This window comes from Lycorma delicatula, chromosome 1 (genome assembly GCF_047948215.1).
Source record: "Lycorma delicatula isolate Av1 chromosome 1, ASM4794821v1, whole genome shotgun sequence".
Lineage (NCBI taxonomy): Eukaryota > Metazoa > Arthropoda > Insecta > Hemiptera > Fulgoridae > Lycorma > Lycorma delicatula.
In genome coordinates, this window is record NC_134455.1 from 317,431,255 (window position 1) to 317,453,202 (window position 21,948).

At 29.3% G+C, this 21,948-nt stretch overlaps 1 protein-coding gene across 1 annotated transcript in view; it reads left to right on the forward strand.

The window, feature by feature from the left end:
- The window catches only part of LOC142334177 (long-chain fatty acid transport protein 1-like), a 194,267-nt gene that overhangs the window by 5,931 nt on the left and 166,388 nt on the right, over positions 1 to 21,948 (forward strand). The gene's annotated exons all lie outside the window — the stretch shown is intronic.

A 21,948-nucleotide genomic window follows, 5' to 3' on the forward strand; every position in this document is an offset into this window, starting at 1 on the left:
AATATGATTCATCATTGCTCAAAATACAAAGTTAAGATTAATAGATACCGATAATAAATAAAAGTGGTTAACGTGTTTTTAATATCTTGTACATAAAAATGATAAACATGTGAAATAATAATAAATGTATTTAGTAATAATAATAGTAAAAGAAAGTATAGTATTAAATTCCGACAAAAGGTCTCTGGACCTAGAAAAGAAAACTATTTAGAAAATGAAAAACTATCAGACACAATTAGAAAAAGAAGAATAATGTATTATGGACATTTAATCCGGATGCATGACAACAGGTACTAAGAAAATATTTCAAAATTTCAACTCTAATCTTTTATCTATATGCAGTTAGCGTATACGAGTAGGTAAAAGAAGTTGTAGAAAAAATGAGAATTAAAAGGAAGACATTATGGAAAGGAAAACTTTTAGAGGAAAGATTAAGAAATTTAAACTTTCCAGGAGATATAAAAAAAAGATCAAGATCAAAAATGTCTGATCAAAAGAAAGAAAAAAACAATTTAGCAAAAGAATGAAGTAATATTGGAAGAAGAGGAAAAAAGGAAAGAAATCGCTAAGTTATTTCACGACCCACCGGTTGGTCTAGTGGTGAACGTGTCATCGCAAATCAGTTGATTTCGAAGTCGAGGGTTCTAAGGTTAAATCCTAAGGTTAAAGGTAGTATACTTTTATACGGATTTGAATAATAAATAGATCGTAGATCGTGGATAACGGTGTTCTTTGGTGGTTGGGTGTCGATTAACCGCACATCTCAGGAACGGTCGACCTGAGACTGTACAAGACTAAATTTCATTTACATTCATACATATCCTCATTCATCCTCTGAAGTAATACCTTACGGTGGTTCCGGAGGCTAAACGGAAAAAGAAAGAGGAAGTTATTTCACGAGATTCATAGGTACTCAAAATCGACAATAGAAGAATACTAAACTAATGAATTAAGTAAATAAAATAAGACAAGAAATATGTAGGTATAGAAATTATTTAAGCCTATATTGTTCCTCTAACATTAAATAAAAATCCAAAAACTTGTTTTCTATTATTATTATTTTATTTACGTAGACAGTGTTTAACAGTTTAATAACGGTTCTGTAAAAAAAAACATCCTTTTTTGAAATAAATTGGTAGGTAATTTATCTTCCTTCTTCCAAGGGAAGACTGAAAAAGGGATTAATAAAGAAAAAGGACGATCTACTTACAGAATTACGGAACAGAAAATACCTGAAGGAGTAATCCTACCCTAAGTAGTAAAAGGCCCTTATAGGTAATTGGTGGCTATCACTCGCGCCTTCGTGGCGCAAGTGATAGCGTCTTGGCCTTTCATCCGGAGGTCCCGGGCTCGAATCCCGGTCAGGCATGGAATTTTCACACGCTACAAAAATTGTCTTCATCTCATCCTCTGAAGTAATATCTGACGGTGGTCCCGCCGGAGGTTAAAAAAAAATAATCCAAAATATAAAAATTTCAGCCGGAACTTCAGTGGAAAAATCGGTTTCATTCTGTAGAAGGTTTAGAGTATCATAACACTGATAAATCAATATTTGCATAAAATTATGTGAAAAATTAGCAATATTGATAGTTGAAAAGAAGTAATCGTACTCCTGACGATCGGATGAAGTCTCATTAAGAAATTAATCTACAAAAGGATTTTTATAATAGTTCACAAAAGTTTTATTCTACAAAAGGAAATTGTTCTACAAGTCATATTGTATTTCTTATCGCGTCGCTTATAACCATTTTAAGTGCGGCATCTATCGTAATACATAAATTCAGAATGTGATTTTTAGACTCATTTTTAGTATTGTAAACACGAAAAATTGGGTTTTCAGATTTCAACGGAAATATCCATTTTGACCATCTTTGTATCCATTTTGACCAGTTTCGGCGTAACGTCTGTACGGACGTATAACTGAAAAACGATTTGCCGTAGAATATTAAAATTTTGGATTTAGGACTGTCGTAACATCTAGTTGTGCACCTCCCCATTTGATTGCAATCGACTGGACCAAAAGTGTCCAAAAAAGACCAAAATCCAAAAATTTGGATTTTTGACTTTTTCTTAACTCCAGTAATAAGTCCTCATTGAGAAATTTTCAACGACAGGTGGTACTTATTTTCATTGGTTCCAGAGTTATAGCCAAATGAAATTTAGTTAATGAAATATTTGGATCTTACAAGAGGAAGGCACATCGGTTCGTATCCAGACTTCTTATAAATATATTTTTTTAACTTTTTTTTAAAAATTTAAATATATTGATTTATTAATAATTTTTAACCTCTGATTATAAGAAACTTTTTACAATAAATAATAATTCAATAATAACAATAAAAAACAAAATTGAAATAATCAGTGAAATAAAGTTTTGTACTTTTCATTTTAATTCAAAAATTTTACTGAGGTTAATAATTATTAATAAATCAATATATTTAAATTAAAAAAAAAAAATATATGTATATGAAGTCAGATTCGAACCGATGCCCATGGATACGGATCCGACACGTTCTCACACCACATAACTACTTGAGCGACCTGAAAAACAAAATTACTAATATAAACTAATATAAATAATAACTAATAATAAAATATAATATAATAATATATAATAATATATATAATATATATATATATATATATAATATATATATATATATATATATATAATAATAATATAATATAATAACTAATATAAAATTCTGATACGGGTACCACAAAAAAATGTGGTGTCCACAATGCAATTGTGTAACTGTCCACTTTATTAAAGAATTGGAGGATCGTATCTCACTTTCAAATGAAATAAGTTTATATGCAGTACAGAAAAAAATGTGTATACGTAATTTAATCGGCGTACAAGGAAGTCATATGGTGTCTGCATCGGATTTTTTTATTTTTCAAATAAGAATATAGAACATAAGCTTATTTACTATAAAATAATATAGACTGGCCGGTCTTACAAACTGCCGATAACGTAAAGGAACGATTAGGTCGTGTGAAATGACACTATATTTTATTTTGCTTGTGCGAAACGTTTTGAGAAATTACGAAGTTTAATTTTTACATGTAACGCCGTCTATTGTAAAAAATCCTGTTGTAAGAGGATTTTTTTTTAAATTTAATAAAATATTTTTTTTTGTTCTTTGAAATATTTTTTGAAAAGTAATGTAATATTTAATTCAAATTGTGTAACAAATCTTTTAAAAATTGTTTTTCTTTCAAATTACTTAAAAATTGTTCTTTAGGGGACCTTTCAGAGCTAATTACGCAGCTCCTTGTTCAGTGCATTGTGGTTAATGGAATCCCCTTTTATTAATGTAAATGTTTATTGTCTGAACGAAGCAGGTTTTAATTCGATCTTTTGGTACATTGTACGGAAAAGAATTGTTTTTTATGTAATACAGTTACAGGGAAACACGTTTACCTATTTTTTCATGAAATCTGCATTAACATTCCTTAATGTTCCGCGTAACAACGCACATTCAACGATTTTTCGTAAAATGTTCTGTTTCAAAATGGTCAGCGTAACTGTCAGGAAAACAGGCAAAGGGTTTGTCTGTTTTCTCAGTTACTGAGTCACCGGTTCGAAAATGTTACTTGTTTGTACTGCTTTGAAAGTATAAAATTTGTTATATGTTTATTGTATATACTTTATTTAAAAATTTTAAATAAAAAACTGTGGAGAATCGTGTCGAAAATTTTTACAGCAATGCCCGGTGACCCTGGAAAGAGTGATAACAGTATTACAATAAGGTTAATTTTGGCTCTGTGTAAACCTTCCACAAATAGTTACGATCGACAAGATTTCTTTTGAGTTTTACTTTAATTTTCTTTATTAATTCAGTTTTGTTATCGAGATCACTTTTATTAGATTCAGTGCTAAATGAAGATGTCTCCTGTTTACAGAAGTTCTCTTATTAGTAACTTTTTAAAAATAATATTCAACATTCCGGATTTATAGCAGTTGGGACGATATGATAAGTGCTTAGAATCTTTATTTTCATGTATTTCAATATGAGGATAAATATTCTACAATTTAACGACTAATTATTACTGAATTTGTTACGGTGTGGATATATTATTATTCTAATATGAACAAATTTATGTATTATTTTTTTACATTTTTTTATATTTTTTACTTTTAATTAAATGTTTTCTTCCTTAAAAGCTATTATCTATGTTGTATACATATCAGTTACTTTTGTTTTAAAATTGGAATGATTGAATTTTAATGAAACCGGTTTTTAATGGCTTCCGCTAATAAATTCTACTTATTGATTTGACATTGCAGGAGATGAGTGAGCGGGGTCGCTTCAATCATAATGTCGATACGGAATTTCCATTCCTAATAAGAAAACGTCGTTCTTAGCATATTATTTGTTATTACCTATTATTTTGTAATAATATATGTTGTATAATTACTATTAATATATTAAAATAAAAAAATACTATTTAGAAAAATAAAAGAGGAGTAATTATAATTATTATAATGTGAAGGTACGTACATTGATATAATGTAAACTGTATCGTAATTGATATTTTCTGGGCTTAGGCAGGATTTTTACCAGTTGCCCTTTCTGACGATGAATTATTAGTGGAATCTAGCGGAAAGTGATACAGGTGAACGGTGATTTGTCTATTTTAGCCACTCCCGATATTATTGTAGTTAAATTCTCTTTGTTAATATTTAAAATTATGTACCGGCTAAGTTCGCTAATATTTGATTATATTATTACCTAAGAATCAAAAAAAATTTCCGTAAACGTTTAACAAAGCTTTTTATTATAATTGTATTTTATTTATTTAAAACGATTTTAGTAATTTGAATTTAAAGGAGATTCTTTTCCATTGTACGTCCATAATTCTCTTATTTGGTCTGTAACTAGACAATTTCAATAAACGTGCTAACGTGGAAAAATTAGTCACATCGCATCGGATTCATCTTCCCTATTATTTCTTCATGAACGTATAATAAAAATGATTAAATAATAAAATTGTTAAGCATTATACAAAATTACTGTAATAGCTAAAATTACTAATAATTATTTTAGACCCACTAAGGAAAATTATTTATTATATAATGTATGAAGTATATACGAGAAAAAAAATTGAGTTTCTTTTTTTGGTTCTAAAATGTATTTTCAAATATTTTCCCTTTGTATACTAATTTTTTTATTGATGTTCTTCAAACTTGTGCAGTTATGTTATAGATAAATTACGACAACCCGTCACGGCTAATTCAAGTTTTCTTGTTTTAACACGTTTTTAAGTGTAATTATATTAATTTATTTTTATTACCGGGGTGTTTCTGTATTTTCTACATTTTTGTTGATATTCCTGTAGTTAGAGTATAATTTAACTGTTTGTTTTAGATATGGTTCAGCAGTTAATTTTGATGCCCTTTTTTATTGTAGTAGTTATAATTTTGTGTATGACATCTATTCTTTTAATAAAGAAACTGAAGTTTGTTATATTTTTCAACCACGCTAACGCTGTCTAAGACTGAACACGCTATTTCCCTTCCATTCCTAATGTTACATGACATCTCCAGTCTGGCTATGAATGGTTACGCATTAGATATTTCGGTTGCTATGGTTTACTCTGAGACTTTCCTACTGTTACTATGAAGCGTTGTATCTTTTAAACTGCACTTAATTTTACTAATTGTCAAGAGAAATATTTAATTTATTTAATAGTAAAATAATATTACTATTTTATGTCTCAATTTTAACGTAATAATTCCCAGACTCTAGAGATTTTTGCTTTAGTTTTTACTCTTTAATTAGTCCAACTGTATACTAATCCAAATATGTAACTGCACGTTAGAAAAGAGTTGAAATCCTAATCAAAATCGATTGATAACAAAATTCTAAATTTGTTATCATTATTTAGGTGCATATGTACGTATATCTACGTTTTGGGACTCGTAGAAAGATATCAACAAGTTTTCAGGTTACAAAATTTGGCCGTCAGATTATTTTTTGGTTCATGAAAACGTGAATCGTTGAGACCGATGATTAGTTATTAAAATCTTTTGCTTATCCTTGCTTGTATATTTACAAATGTGATACTTTTGTTGTGTGCATTATTACTAGGTAATTAATATTATATTACATTAATAAGCTATTGTATATATCTACATATAAAAGAACATGTCGAGAGTGATTCATAATCAACGCCCAGCAAAAACTACTGAAGATAAATTGATGAAAATTTGTATACATTCTCTTCTTATGGTTTAAGTGCACATTAAAAAGGAATCTTTTTAAAATTCCGAGATTAAATGGTTAAAACGGAGTAACACATTTACTATTTTTTTTAAATTTTTCAGTAAAATATAGAGATATGAACTTGATTTTTGGTTTGTGTAATCTTTTAGATTTTTTGAAATATGACCTTGAAAGGGACGAAGAAAGGTAAACAACAATGATTACAAATTTTCCCGATTTCCGACCCATACAAAATGAAAAATTCAGTCGATTTGAGCTTGCAAATACTCTTCAGATAAATATTTAAAAACCATTTTTGGGTTTCTTTTTGAATTTAGATTTTTAAGAGGTGCTACGGTGTACGGCGCAGCGGTTCAACCAACACAGCCTCTGTCACTGTATGTGTGATGCGACTGGTACACCTGCCTCCGGTTACTTATCTAAAAAATATAAAATTAAAAAAAAAATTGATCGCGACTGGAAACGCAAGTAACCATGTAGCGAAGGCGAAGCCACAATAGGGATGCTAGTCCACATTTTATATATATATATATATATATATATATATATATATATATATATATATATATATATATATATATATATATATAAGTGTAAACGATTTATTTTATCTATCAAAAAATAATTGTCTGTAAAAATAAATAACTTCGGCTACGTCAGAAGGCCTTTGATATGCTTTCGTTGTTGTTTTTAATTAACTACTGACTCGTGTAAAAGTCTCTTCTTCAGCTTATTTATTTTAAAAGATTTTTTGTTGTTTATTAAATCAACAGTGGTGTGTTGATGAATTTTTAAATAATGCTAATACAATTACTAAATACACCCAATTTTTTTTTTTTTAATGCATACCAGTAATATGTTTCAAATTTCAATTAACGCCTATCAAAAATGTCCTTCTTTACTTATTTATTATTTTCATTTGTTTTCTTTTAATTGTTCCGTATATTTGCGTATATTATTTTTATCAAGTGTACCTATTTCTCTTTTTCATTATTAATGCTGTATTTTTTGACACGTCCATGATCAAAATATATTCCGTCTGTTTTTTTATCCTTCTAGGCAGTGCAGGGAAGATTCCTTTTTTGTCGTTGAGGTTGGTCACATATATATATATATATTCCTGAAATGATTACCTTATGTTTATTATGTAACAACAACAAAAAAACACATTGATCAAAATTAAAACCAAATCTGTGATACTCACTACTTAGATTGTGGAAAACTTTTAAATTGTATTCAGAGTGTACATTTCTAACCAAATTCGAATTTTCTTGTTATTGTAAGAGTGATACAAGATTATATCATGGCTGATCTCATTTTTCGTTACAGTCAGATTAATAGAAATAATTAATCGTGACACTGACTGTGTCGTATACCATGGGTTGCGACCGGAAAGGATGGTAATATGTGGCCCATTAACTTAAAAGACTGGATTCATCTATTTTGAGTATTTGATATTCAAGGAAATAAATATAGGATGATATAAGGGGAACTACTTTTAACCGGTCGTGACCGCACGGTTTTTTCTTCGATATGGAATTATTTTGCGTACTAAATAACGTAAGAGGAATTAATTTGTTTATAAGAGTAAACGGTAAACTATCTTGATCGCACTTCAAGAAACGGAACCTTTAAATAAAGAAATAAGATAATATAATAATAAAATAAGAAATAATTAAGACAAGAATTTTAAATACAAGAAATTTATGAATTTATTTAAAATAAATTTGTCAAATTATATCTTTTAATTACAGTTGGCAAATGTAACCATAAATTTTAATTTTATTTATCAAAATTTGTGGGGAGCGTACCGTGGTTATAATGGTACAGAAGGAAAGTCAACGAATTTGAGCGAATTGATGAAGGCGGGAGTTAAGTACGTATATATGCAGACCATTTACGTGTACTTAAAGCAAATTTAATGACTTAAAATAAATTATATATTATAACAATCAACTCAATTTTATTGGTATTCTTTTAAATTATGTTTTTTAAAGTTGATTACAATGTAATCTATTTTTTATTTTTAAGTTAAGTTTATTAAAAATCCTATTACGTTATCCTACAAATTTTATAATACATTTTTGGGCTAATCGGCCAAGATATTAATTTTGCAGAGTGATCGCAGGGATGCTAAAGAGTTAAATGTTCATGAAAATTTACTCGTGCTTAAATAGAATTAATATCATTGCAAGTATAGAAATAACCCCGTTAGATTACGTATATTTTTTAAATTCATAATATCATCCGTGCCCAAAAATATTAGCTTTTACAAATTTTTTAAACGTTCAGCATTTTTTAGCCTGCCGATCGGGAATTTTGAATATATTATTTTTCTTTAAAGGAAGCGTTGGTCAATGTGAGAACAGTTTTTAAAAATTATTTGAAAGTTAAACAATAATAAACAACCAAATTATATAAATGTTGCCTAACTTATATTTTTAATAATTAACCTTTGTTCTATAAATATTTCCTGTCATTTATTTTGTAAACCTATCGATTTTGAAATTTTTAATGGCTTGATAGCGTTTTGAATAAATTAGCTGTCAACAAAGTAGAAATAATTATTTTAATTATAGAGATAAAGGATTTTTATTGGAATAACAAAATATTCTTGTTTTTTCATTAGGTTTTATGATATTTTAAATCAGAGATTTTTAGTACTGTATTGAAATTGAAACTATTCTTTTAATTTTTCTAAAATTTAACTAATCATCCTAGAATTTATTTTTAACCAATTTAAATTTTATCGATATGCTTTTTTTAATTTAAGCCTATATATTTCACGAAATGCACTGATTTTGATAAATAATTATTTTTATTTTGTAGCGGAAGTTTCTTTTAAATCATTAATGAGAGAATTCTTTCTTAGAGTAAAGGAAGATTAAATATACAATTTGAAAGTATTTACCACTTGTTTGTTGCCGTCAATGGGATTTTATTGTAGCAATGGGATTTTATAACGTAATGATTTATATTAGGGCTAATATTAATAATATTTTCATACGAAACTAAAAAAATGATTTGGAACAAGATAACAAAATTGATACATATCTTCGCATTCCAGCCATAGCTACGCTATATGTAATATTTAATGTGGTTCTTTTTCTTGCTTTTATCAATAAGTAAATATCTCGTTCGTACATTTCATACATATGATTTTTTTTTTGTCATAAGGGCAGTGATTTTTAATCGACCTACCCATATTTTAAATAAAAAACAAAAAGTATAAATTTTCACAGAAAATAAACTTAAAAAAAAAACAAAAAAACGGTAAACGTTTTTTGAAGTTTGTGCCAGATTAAGATCGAGAAGTTGTCGGTAGTTTGATTTGAATTTTGAACCGATTTTAAGAAACTCAAATTAAACAAAAAAATTAAAGCAAATTAAAATTAGAATGCTAATTTTATTAAATTTTAATATAATTTAAACAAAAAATGTTAATTTAAAAAAAAATCAGTTTTATTCTTTTTTAAAGCCTATTTATCTGTTAAGTTCATTGACCTAAATCTTTTTTTTTTTAAATAATGATTTCTGTAAATGAAGAGTGATCAAAGTAAGATAAATCTTTTATATATTATTCGAAGTTATTACACAGAGTACAATAAATATTTCTTGTTTTATAAATATATACTGGATGATATTTAACTACGTAAACATCTTTATATACTGTTTATCAGAGAGGTATTTGGAGGCAGAAAGAAATAGAGTTCTACATAGGTGAAAAAATATGCATTATGTTGGGTTTTTAATTTTTTTCTTTCATCTTGGATCCGCCATATTGAATCAAACTTATTTTTTTAAGGTGAAAATGGACATGTGATAAATGATTTCGATTTAAAATTTTACAAGAAAAACAACGGTGACTCCGTTTTTCTGTTAATACCTTCTTTGTCGAGTTTCAAAGTTGCAATGGCGGAAAAATCGTGTTCATAATACACGAGGTAAAACATTAAAAAACTAGATAAAACGCGCTACATGAATAATTTTACATTCATAATGCATACAATAAGGAACTTCAAACAGTGCTATAATACTGATGATAATAATGACTAATAGTTAACAACACAACATCAGATGAAACGGCTACATAAATTGTTATTTACTCTAAATATTATATTATAAATATTACAGTATTTATTTTAAAGTTTTAAATAAATGCTTTGATCGTATATTACTAATGAAATAAATTTTGAAAGCATACCGTTCTACAATAAACGTCAAAATGCTTCTCCTTTATAGCTTGGCAGTGTGCTAACTTCAAGTAACATCCGTTTATTTCTTGTTGTGTCATGTCTGATGGCACACGAGCAGATTCGTCAATCATTCTTCTTTTCAATTTGACAATTTCTGCAGGTTTTGTTTTGTAAAAATTATGTTTCAGGTACTCCCAAAAACGTAATCCAGAGGGACAGGTCTGGGAACCCGGCAGGCCATTCTATGGCTCCTCTACGATCTACCCAGCGATTTGGAAATTGTTCATTTAAAATGTGCAGATAATGATGAGGTAGTCTTACTGAACTATTACTCCCATCTTACTGAACTATACGTTATTGTTTAATTTTTGTCCAACATTTTCCTGAATATTTGATAAATTTCTATCGGCTAACAAATTGCAGTAAGCATTTCCTATACGAGTGTCATCTAAAATAAAAGGCCCTACAATACAATTACCAACGATTCCCGCCCAAATGTTCACCTTCTGAGGGTGCTGTGTATGAGCTTCCAACTTCCATTTGGGATTATTGTCGCTACAATATCGATAGTTTTACTTATTCACATGGCCATTTAACATAAAACTCGCTTCATCAGTTAATATTGAATTAGAAAATTTGCACCTATGTCTAATTTTTGCATTATATCACAATACTCAACTCGGCGGTCAAAATCATCTTCTGAAATTTCATGCACCAGGTGTAGCTTATAAGGGTGCAATTTATTTGTTTTAAAGTTTTTTTAAACAGAAAAGTAACTGGTCACGTTGAATAACAGCTTTCCGAATCAATGAATGAGAGTCTTTTACAAAGATGTGCAATAAATCTAATGACTTTGCATCAGTTGTGGCAGTTTATGATCTACAGTGCGAGGACGATTCTTTACAGTTCCGGTTTCTTCAAATCGCTATACTGTCTTGATCACAGTTAATTTACTTATTGGTCCTCTGTTTAGAAATCTTATCACTAAATAAATCACATAACTCTTGTAAAAAAGGGATTGTTATTTGAAGATTTAACGCTTAAAAAACTAAATAAATGAATGAGGAAATTAATAATAATAACTTTCGTTTAAAAACAAATTTGAACCGCTAGGCCTGCAACTTAATTTTTACTAGAACTATCAAATTTTACTATTACAAGTATGTTGAAGTAAAAAGGTGAATGAGTTAATAAGCTATATTGTTTCAACGTAATACAAACTGCATTGTTTATATTGATGTATTACATCAGCTGTAAATTAACAGCTGATGTAAATTTGTAATACATTTTTTAAGTAAGTATTTCCAGCCGATTTGTTTGTTTTACGATAAGTAACAAATACGGCTGCTATTAACGCTGGAAGTTAATTTTTATTTAGAAAATAATATATATATTGATATAACCATTTAATTTGTTGTTGTGTTAGTTATTAGTTATTTTTTACTATTATCAATATTATAGCACTGTTTAATGTTAATTACTGTATGCATTAGGAATGTAAACTGCAATAAAATTGTTCATGCAGCGTATTTTATCTCGTTTTATTGTTACACGTCATTGCAAATTTGAATGCTTATAACATGATAACAAAGGAGTTAACATAAAACGGGTTTCACCATTGTTTTTCTTGTAAAATTTTTAATTGAAATTATGTTATATTTGAACAAATTAAGCTTCCTTCAATGTGACGGATCTAAGATGGCAGAAAAAAATTAAAAACTACCACATTGCAGATAATTATTAACTATGTAGAACCCCCATTTCTTTTTACTTCCAAATACCTCTCAGATATCAGAATAAAGCTGTTTTCATACTTAAATATCACCCCGGTATATATATATATATATACACCTAGGTGACATATCACCTAGTTTTGTACAAATATCGAAAATGTTATACCCTATAAAGGCTCATTAAAACAAAAAAAAAAAAAAATTTCATAGATGTGTGGTGGCACACTGGCTTTTTGCCAGTTTTGTTCAAACTCGGTCATTAGGTATCTATACGCAATATAAGCATATAATATATATTAAATATATACGTATTATAAAACTTACAGAGTGTTGGGAAAGTCGCTGTGCAGTTTGCTTTAGAATTATGTGATGCATTTTCTTCTTTCGACGTTAGGTTGGTTGTCTTGTGGGTTCGTTTTGGGCATACCTCAATAATAAACGAAGACATCGGTTGCTGAGTTGTGATTGAACGTGCATCGTTTCGTTTATCGGAATCAATAATTGCGAGAAATTTAACAGTTCTTTCGGTTGAGGAACGCATTTTCTTTTGTCGGAGGAGGGGAAACATTTTTGTAGGCACCATGTGTGATGTGGGACTCTTCCTTGCGGGCCTACTCACTAAAACCCCTCACCCTCTACAAATGGGATTCCGGGCCAGCATTACGGTATTATCACTGCTCTTCATGTGTTTTTTCATCCGCTCCTCCATTGCTGTCTCCACGCCTCGAACTTGTCGGAATTCTGCTTTTTTTGCATTTAAATACTCTTTCGTGTAGGTGACAAGTACACTGATTTAGTGAAGCACAAGTTTTCTGAAACGTTTCAAAATACACCTGTTCTTCACCGCAATGCAATTCGAACTTTTATGGAAAACTTTCAGCCAACAGGCTCTGTTGAAGACGCTGATCGAAGTGGAAAACCATCTAAACTTAACGAACAGAAGTTGCTTGATATTTCGTATGCTATGGCCGAAAGTCCATCAAACTCAGTCCGTAAATTAGCACAGCAACAAGTTATCGGACTTACTACCGCACATAAAATTGTAAGAAAAGAACTGAAACTTTTCTCCTAGAAAGTAATGTGTGTTCAAGGACTGAAACCTACAGATGCCAAAAACTAAATTATTTCATCGGTTTAAACGTTTTATTCACCAAATTTTGTAGGTATCTCATTACATTTTTTACAGAAGAAGCGTGGTATCATCTGAGAGGGTATATCAATTCACAAACTACACGACTGTAGTCGACAACTAACCCCCATGAATTACACGAACAATGTTTACACGATGCGAAAATTGGAGTCTGGGTCGGTGTGAGTAGCATACGCTTTGTGGGTTCAGTATATTTTGAAAATACTATTAATAGTGATCGTTATTGTACTGTTTTAACAAATTGCATTAGTCAGTTAACAGAAGTTGAAATCAGTTACGGTTGGGTCCAATAAGATGGCGCCACAGCTCATACAGCTAACAGGTCAATGACTTTTTTATGAAATGTCTTTGATGAACGAATCATTTCGAGGAGTTTGTGACCTGCACGATCGCCCGATCTGACTCCGATTATTTTCTGTGGGGGCCAGCAAAACAACCAGTGTATCGCAACAGACCCCGCACGATTGACGAACTAAAAACCGCAATAACGGCATACGTACGAGACATTCTAGTACATCAGCTGGTTAAACTGTTTTAAAGTAAGTTGAAACGTGTGCAATGTTGTATTGATGTTGGAGGAGGTCATTTCTACACCTTTTATAGAATTTTCCATTTATTGTAATATCCGTTTCCTTAAAATAATGAAATAAAAATACAAAGTAATAATTAAGAAAGTTTAGTCATTATACTTCCATAATTCCAGTGCACAGCAACTTTCACAACGGTACTTTATAATAATTGTATCGTGTTGAAATATATAAAACATTATCGGCATTCATCGTATTTAAATTTTGTGAAAACTTTCCGACAGTATGGAGGAAATTTGCGAATTTTTCATTCTCTACTTTTTTAGAAAAAAAAATTTCTAAGCAAAAAATAGCATTTGTTTTTTCAAAAAAAGCAAAAAACGTTTGCAATAATTTTACATCCACTCCAAAAAATTGCTAGTTTTTTTCTAGAATCTCGGTTGGAATAATCAGACAGGAATACTAGTGCAAATGTCTTTCATTCCTATTTGCAAATTTTTTTGATCTTCGAATACTTGCACGTAATTGCCAAATATTTTCTGATGACTTTAATCAAAGTTTTAAAATTGCTTAAATCAAGTTGAATTGGGCATATAAAATTAAATATGCATACTTGAGAGTTATAAAGAATCAGCATAGTTGTAAAGACAAAAGTTTACAAATATTCACCCCTCCTAGAAATGTATGATTCGATATGTCTAAATTTGTTATTTTTATCGTTCAAAAGTTTTAAATTGATAATGAAATATATAAAACATTATCGGCATTCATCGTATTTAAATTTTGTGAAAACTTTCCGACAGTATGGAGGAAATTTGCGAATTTTTCATTCTCTACTTTTTTTAGAAAAAAAAATTTCTAAGCAAAAAATAGCATTTGTTTTTTTAAAAAAAAGCAAAAAACATTTGCAATAATTTTACATCCACTCCAAAAAATTGCTAGTTTTTTTCTAGAATCTCGGTTGGAATAATCAGACAGGAATACTAGTGCAAATGTCTTTCATTCCAATTTTTTTGATCTTCCAATACTTGAACGTAATTGCCAAATATTTTCTGATGACTTTAATCAAAGTTTTAAAATTGCTTAAATCAAGTTGAATTGGGCATATAAAATTAAATATGCATACTTGAGAGTTATAAAGAATCAGCATAGTTGTAAAGACAAAAGTTTACAAATATTCACCTCTCCTAGAAATGTATGATTCGATATGTCTAAATTTGTTATTTTTATCGCTCAAAACTTTTAAATTGATAATGAAAATATTTGATTATTTTAAAGGGTTATTTTAAATTAAATGTGTTACTATACATTTTGAAAAAGTTGTCGGGGAATATATTTGACCCGTAATTTGGAAATGGATTTTTAATTTATTTTCTTTAAAAGTAGTTTAAATGAAAGTAGCTGAAAGGGAAAATCTTGAAATTGTTTGAGCATTAAGTTTAAACTCATTCACCAGTGTGAATCGCTGCATAAGCTCGTATGAAAAATACACCGAAGTTAACATAACACCAAATTGGGTTATGTTGTCTGTTGTCGACCTTAAATTGAGAGTAACTGAAGAACGACTCAATCAGTCTTCAACTTCAGATACACTACTAAAGCGTACCTTAAATTTCAGTGAAATTGATCTGGTAGTTTTGGAAATCCTCGAGCCTCACATTTTACACATACGCCTCTACACATACACACGCAGGCGCGCATATATATAAGAAATTAATTTTTAAGTGGTATTATTGTACACCTCATACCTCAAAACGTAAAGAAAATTCAATTTCATCCCCTAAACCCACCATGCGACCGAAAGTAAAACCGTATTTGTTTCGGGAATAAAAAGTAACAGTTAAGTAAAAATATAAAAAAATTAACGCTATTAAGTTAAATAATTTTCAAAAAATTAAATTTTAAATTCTAAGGCATTACTGAGAAATATCAGTGACATCATTGTTAGTTGTTTCTCAGCTACGAAGTCTAATAAGTAATCCAGTTAGGTTTGAATAATTGATAACTAGTGTTATTGATACCATCACACCAGTGTCAAAAAAATAAAACAGTGGATCTTTTTGATTTTACTATTAATTTGAGATAAAACCGGTGCCTTGAACATGTCCTGGTGCCTCGTTCAATTACTGTTAACTATGTTAGCATGAAAAAACCTTTTTGTTGTTAAATAATAAATCTTGTTTTATTTATTATTTTTTCTGTAGAAGCCAAGTAGAGTTACAACTATTTTATTGTAACAGTGACTTGCGTTTTGGATAATTTTATACTGACGTGTTATCCTCGCTACATCAAAGCGGTTTCTGTGATGTGCAAAAAATTTGATTCTGCTAACTGGTCCATTGCTCATATCAAGCTATTTTTTCCTACTTCTCAGTCCAGTACTACTAGTTTGAATTATTATTGTTTTTCAACAATTTAAATATTACCGCTAATTATTACTTTTAATGGTTAAGAAGTTTTTCTTTAATTTGCATAATATGCTATTTTCTTATCATTAAATCAAGTTTTTCTTATTATTAATCCGTATATTTTCTTAATAAAATTTATTATATTCACACGACAAAAATAAATGAAAATTTTTCGTCAGTCTAGTCTAGTAGGAAAATAACAAATTTATATATAATATGTTATCGCACTTGAACTTAACATCCAAAAAATATGGATAAACTTCTTACAAAAATAAATAAATAAATAATAACCAGGAAAAATAAAAAAAGTCAGCAAGTATTACGTACATTACGATTAATAAGATAGTAGCTTTTCAAGTTTAATATCGCAACAGAATATTCTGTAAATTAAACTAACTGATAGAGCGCGAAATAAAAAAGTTTTAACACAAATTGAAAAAAGAAGAAAAATTAGTGGAACATTTTACGATAATGAAATGCAAGGTTGCTGAGTCATAATCGAAGCTTCCAGGATTAGTGAAGTAGATTCTGGAAGGAATCTATTTCGAGAAGGGGTCTCCCGAAAACGAGGTTCTCGCACATCAAAATGGAGGGTTTCCGAAACTATTGTATGGAGCACCAACCTGTTTTCTGCGCTCGACAAGGGAAAAGCCGGGCAATTTTAAATAGCCGGGTTTTAAAAGCCGGGTCCACTGCGGCTATAGGAATTATTTCGGGTGGTGTCGCCGGAGTAGTGGCCGGCCTTGTACCTCTGGACCTCCTCGCTTTGAAGAGGAGGCTTTTACCAAGAGGTACGCAAGTCGGAGGGGAAGGCAATATTCTTTCGCAGTTGATAGGAGAGATGGAATCAGTCGTCGAAGGGTAGGTAGACCCGTAGACTGAATTCGAACTCCAGAGGGAGATCCAGGTTAAGCATGGGGAATTGAGAAAGGAGTTGATCCAGTTCCTGACCGGTAACGATAGCTTCAAAGCGCACCTATCCGGCCAGGGATTGAAACCCTCCGCTGAATTCGACGATTACGAAAGGGATGACACCCTCAGAGCACACTGTGTTCAAATCCGATAGTTTCATGCAGTATAGAGAAGCATCCTTGGGAAAATTCGGTATATTGATCCCGAATTTGGCATTCTAATCCGCCGATAACATCACGGGGACTATGATAACGAAGAAACTGGCACGTAGTGTCAAGAAAGTTGGCCCCAATCATCCAAGCAAAGATGGTGGAAGAGTATAAGAGGATGTGAATCCCCTGATTTTCCTTTGGAGATGTGTTGTAATTAAAGCAGGTCCGGTCCTTAGGAGAAGTAATAGGGAGAAAATAAGAAGGTTCTGGAAGGAAATATAGAGTAAAAACTAAGAAGTGAAAGACTAGAATATATTAAACAGATACACTTAGCGATGTAGAGGACGATAAGAATATTGAAGCTAAGAAATTTTGTATATTAGAGTAAAATTTTGTATTTTAGAGTATAGAAATGACGGGAAAATGTACCAAACGACCGAATAAATAAATTTACAAAATAAATGAATCGCTTATATTTACTTCTTTCTGTATAAATTTATTTTGTTTTTTAGATTGCTTGTAGATGATATACATTACAAACATAAGCTTAAAGTTTGCCCGTAGAAATATAATTTGAAGAATACTTTTGTAGTGTACGAAGTATTTGATAACCTTAATCCGGATTCGAACCCAGGAAATTCTGGATGAAAGACTGAAACCTACCTACCTCTTCTCCACCATGACTCATTAGATATAAAGTGTTGAAAAATTTTAGATTCGTTTTTTTTACTGGTGTAAAGACAATTTGTTCTATAACAAATAAGACTATTTGTTCTATAACAAATAAGTTTGTTATAGAGTTGATATTAATCGCCTCATAGAATTTTTTAATTAAATATACGCTTCATAATTATGATAAAAGATTGAGAGAGCACTTACTAATTTTGTTTTCCATTCACTTTTCTGTGTACATATATAATTTTATTACATTAATGAAATTTTTCTACAAGAAAAATCTACTTTTTTTTATTCTAAGCTGGATTTTTCGCGAAATATTATTTTTTTTAAATCTGTTAAGGCCTAATAATATTCTTTCACTTTCCTCGTTTAGTTTTAGTATTTTGAAGCAATAGCTTCCAGTTATTTTCTATATTTCATCTAAAATCTATTTCAGTGGTAATTTTTAAAACGATATTATGACAAAGATGAAGTAATGTTTGAAAATAAAAAGGTAATAAATAGTAAGTCTTTTAGTCTTCTGAAACACTATTCTGTATAGTATATTATCTGTATATTCTATGTTGTTACGTATTTGCTAAAATACTTTTCTATCCGTAATAGTTAAAGATAATTTTGTTTAAATGAAAAGTTTCTTTTTAGTATGATTTCTTTCTTGACTGAATAACGGTTATTTTAAAATTACTGTTTACGTTTACTTCTTCAGGCTATCAAGACGCACATATAACTTCTTTAGATATTTAAATATAACTCTATTTCTGTCTGAAGTAACAATTAATTATAAAATGGCTGAAAATCGAAGAACTGTTGGTCTACCTACTGTATTTGAGAAAACATTCATTTTTTGGCAGTTAATAGGATATTTTTAGATTTTTTGTAATAAAATTTTAGTACTATTTTTTCGATTATGTAGCTTTATATGTATATACATACGAGTATATATAGTATATTTATTTTACCAGATAAAATCAGTTGAAGTGAAATTGCATAATTAAACAGAAAGGTTTTGCTGCGATTTTTTACGATAATTTGAAACAACGTAATAAACTCCAAACTTATCGGTAAAGATACACAGTGGGAGTAGTATAGCAGGGTGAAATCAGTACTCAAAATATGTTTAGTAATTTATTACGATATTGATATAATATGAATTTATATTTTGAATTCTATAAGAACACAACAGTTACTCATTAAAATGCCACACCATGGTGACTGTAATGCAGTATTCTATTTCTAGGGGAAGAACTATAGAATTTGGTAAATATTTTATTTACACAGGTATTCTTAAGTATTTCTAAGTAAAAAAATTGTCGTTAGTGAGTCGCAGGCCGCCCAATGTACTACTCATATTTTAAGATATTTATCTAAATTTGACTTGTAGACCTAATAGGTTGTAAAAGTAATTAAGTTTTAAGCTTTCTAAATTAATCAGTTAATTTTTTATCGACTATTTAAAAAAGCTTAAGGAAAAGATTCTGTTAAGATTTCCTTAAATTAAATTGAATTTTTTTATCTATTTCCGAAATCGCGAAATTTTAAGATATCGGTTGGAAGATGTCGAATTAGTTGTCGATGATATTAAATAATTCTTTGATTTTATATATTTTATGATTGACAAAAAAAAATACCGCTGGGCGATCTCTGTGAAATGTTTAAAAATATATAATTTTTGTACGTTTTTACTTCGGCATTCTTTATCTTGTTATTTTTCTATAACCGTGGTAGATTGACACAAAACAACTGTCTACTTCCATGTTGAATTATTATTGATTTTATATAGAACGGAGGAAAACTAATTCACAGGTATTATACAGGTACCGCTGACAAGTTTGATCGTTTGAAAAGTGTTAAAAGTATGGAATTTATTTATTTATTTCTATTATCCATTGTATTGATTGAATTCATCCATTTTTTAATACTAAATTCACGTAAATAAATTTTAACATTTTTTTATAACTGAAAATAATCTGAATATGTTAATTTTTTTTTAAAAGACTATAATAATAAATAAATTAAATAAATAAACAAGTTATTCTAATAAATAAATTAAATAAATAAACAAGTTATTCTCCGTCCGCTAATTTTAGGTTTATCGCAAGGCTGACGATGTTTTCAGTGCTTGAAAATGCATGTAAGAACGAGTTTACCTTCTACTTTAGTTGTATTTGTTGGCTGACTTGCTACTTTAAATAAGGTTATGTAGGACTAAACCGCATAACAAGTTATTATACTAACCAACTGGTTGTGTGATAATATATGTAATGTATAGTTATTCTATTCGGCTTTCTCGTATTGCAATAAAATAATTATTTTATTACGTGAACTTAATTAAAGTAAAATTAATTGAAAATTTTTATTATTTATTTTTCACAATATACATATATATTTTCCTTCCGAATTCAAATTGTAGTGGAATTAGTTATGCTTGTTAAACACGATTTCATCGGGTGGGGAGCATTTTTAAATATGACAGTACAAAGGAATTAAAATTTTTTACACTAATGAATTTCCGTAATCGTATCCTATCGTATCGATAAAGACATATATCTCAGTAAAGTGGTTTATACGATTAAATATTCTGATAATTTAACTACTGATTCGACTGTAATCGTTATCTATTTAGTTTCTTTAACAAACTACAATAGGTAACATGAGACAAGTTGACGCTTGAAAATAAATCATCCGTTTTCAAGGTTAACAAGCATTTCATGTTACTTTTAATAGGAATAATGAAGTGTGAAGTGGTTTTCCTTGGCCTTCTTCACCAAGTCGAATGTACGGTGTTACACATCAGCATGTATCACCTTAGTGGATGGTAGTCAGGCTAAATGGTTTATTGTTAAATTGATTAGTTCCTCATTCCACACGATTACGGAGATACATTTCAGGAAGGGTTGATTTTTTAGGAATCTTATAGATGTTTCAGTCGGTTCATTGTAATTACTGGAGGAAAATACATTTTTATTTCAATGTATATTTAAAACTGTTCAGAAATTTCTTTGATCAGTAATGTTTCAATTTTTTAAATCTACAACTTAATATCCATTCATTTGGCGCCTTTAAAGATTGTTCTATTTTATAGCACATATTTAAAAATTATTAATATTATAGTATTTTAAAATTTAATTTTATATTTTTTAACCGTATTTTTCTAAAAAAAATAAACCCTGTCTGAGTGAAGAAAACCTGTTAAGAGACAAAAAGGCGACAAACGTTTTTCTTTTTTTTTTGTAGCTATTAATTCACCGCATAAGTTTACGCTTACTCGTGGAAATATGAAATGAAATATCTTTTAGCATATGAAAACTGCCATATCTAACGGGGATTTGAACTTGGGACTTTCCAGATGATAGGTTGAGGTATTACCACTTGGTAATGGAACTCAGCTTGATAAAAAGTTTGATAAATTAAAAGAAAAAAGAAATTAAGAGTAACAAGTTAAACAGACTACTATCGAACATGAGCTATGACTCTTTAGGGGGAATATTTATTATATTAATGTAGATATTTTAATTACTCTTCTTCAGTTTTCTTGCGAAAGAATTTTTAATATAGGAAATGTAATTATATCTTGATAATCATAAAAATCTATTATAAGAAAAAAAAAATTACTTCATGGAAAGTAAGGCTTGGACGTACTAAAAAAATACAAACGATTATTAAGCGCCTTCTACTTTTTTTTTTGATGTTGTTAAAAATGAAAACCAATCGATAATATAATATTAAATTAAATTGATTCATTTGAAAAACTTAAAGGAATATAGTATGGCGGAATTAAAACCGGCCGGAGATTCTTCTATACTTGGTTTGGCGGCTGTTTAATTTAGTGCATACGTGCTTGTTTGTCTACAAAATTTTGAATTTTAACGATTTTTTCATCGATTAAGTTAATCCTTTAAATTATTTTATTATTTGTTCATAATTTTGTAATAACAATATTTTATTTACCTTATTTTATC